We start from the raw sequence: 1,895 nt of genomic DNA on the forward strand, positions 1-1,895 counted from the left end.
TGGAAGAAGGAATAAAAAATGTGGTGTTTCATACACTCGATTCCGGGAGCTGCGCAGTGCCACCCCCGAGCCGCCCCGCCCCGCCGACTGCGCGGCGGTACCGCCGCGCAGCGCCACCCTCAGGCTGCCCCGCCCCGCCCGACCCGGCGGCGGGTCGATTCCCGGAATCGACCCGCCGCCGGGTCGGGCGGGGCGGGGCGGCCCGGGGGTGGCACTGCGCAGCTCCCGGAATCGAGTGCATTTGGAGCCCATGGTCACGGAGGGGCTGAACAGGCAGCCATTGAAATACATAACGAGCACCATTACTGCCCAGGGATTCAACTGCGTACGCCTCACATGGGCCACCTTCATGGTCACGGACCCGGCGAATCGAAACCTGACGGTTCGAGCTTCCCTGAATTCGTTGAATCTGAGCGACGCAGTGGCCACAATGTCTGTCAAGAACCCGGAGTTTCTCGACCTGACGCTCATGGACGCCTATAAGGGAGTGGTCGCGGGGCTGGGAGAGGCGGGGCTGATGGTCATACTCGATAATCACGTCAGTAGACCCCGCTGGTGCTGCGGCTACGACGATGGGAATGGGTTCTTCGGAGACGCTGATTTTGATCCAGGGGTGTGGATCCAGGGGCTCTCCACCATGGCCACCGCTTTCAAGGGCACATCAGCGGTCGTGGGAATGAGTCTGCGCAACGAACTGAGAGGCAAGAGATCGAATCCGGCAGACTGGTACAAATACATGCAGCAGAGAGCCCAGGCCGTCCATGATGCCAGTCCCGACGTAGCCAATACTTTTGACATTGACTTACAACTTCAAGCTTTAAGAAGATATAGGTACGCCCAAGCTAAACCTCCTACGAGCATGAATGGGAGCGTGAAACGAATGCTTCAGTTGCGTCTAGAATTTGCTTCCAGATTTCATTTGGTTTAAAGTTTTATGCAATATTGGCATTCACCTAGATGCTAAGCGTTTTCCGCTTCATACTAAGGGTCCATTATCTTTACAACGCATAGCATACTCTTGAAAGCTTGTAATGCACAAAAGGCTGAGAAATGAACACATGATTTATCTGATTGCATGTATTTTACTTATGTTTCCACTTGATGGCCTCAAAATTGCCACGAATGCAAGCACTCTTCGCTTTATACACGAAACATACAAAAAACATCCGAGTGCTGGAACGAATTATTCCAAGTGGAATGAAAATGATAAGTCACCCTCAGGCCACCCCGCCGCCCCGCCAGTGCCACCTGGGCCGCCTCGCCCCGCCCGACCGGCGGCGGGTCGATTCCGGGAATCGACCCGCCGCCGGTTGGGCGGGGCGGGGCGGCCCGTGGGTGGCGCTGCGAATAATCCGTTTGAATATATAAACTATTGAGAAATTTCTAAGCAATAAAAACAACTTCTTGCTGGTTTCGAATTCCTCACAATCCTTCAGTGTCTTTGTTCTCATCTCAATTTATTTTTGTGTGTGAAATTTTCATAATCGTTCCCCTCCTTCTGTCATTTCTTGTGTAGGTCTGAAATTTGTTTGTTCTTATATATTTTATGTGTATATCAAGATTCAACATGCACTGTGCACGCATGAAATTATAAGCCAGTGTTTTCCAATAAAAATGTAAGAATCGAAAGAGTTCAAACGTATATTTCGTGCACACCAAGTCCGTTGTCATGTAGTTTTACTCAATAAGGATCAGGATACCATTAAACCCGGGGCCTGAAATCTACGAATGTACCGTTAAGGTGATGTAAGAGTGATTAAATAATTTGAATTATGACGATGGTTGCGTACCTGTGTGTCACCTTGGAAAAGAAATTTATATGGAAGGGTTCGGAATTTGTGAGGGGGGCCTCCGGGGAAGAGAAGTATATTCATATTTGTTATTGGTGGTAATGT

The 1,895-nt window shown here is 50.4% G+C and overlaps 1 pseudogene; it reads left to right on the forward strand.

Annotated features, from left to right (window-relative positions):
* Positions 1–250: 250 nt before the first annotated feature.
* LOC149251333 (glycosyl hydrolase 5 family protein pseudogene) lies at positions 251–928 on the forward strand (annotated as a pseudogene).
* The last annotated feature ends 967 nt before the right edge of the window (positions 929–1,895 follow it).

This window comes from Pinus tabuliformis, chromosome 7, assembly GCF_031772625.1.
Source record: "Pinus tabuliformis cultivar Carrire ecotype Pingquan chromosome 7, CPIR1, whole genome shotgun sequence".
In the NCBI taxonomy this organism is placed as follows: domain Eukaryota; kingdom Viridiplantae; phylum Streptophyta; class Pinopsida; order Pinales; family Pinaceae; genus Pinus; species Pinus tabuliformis.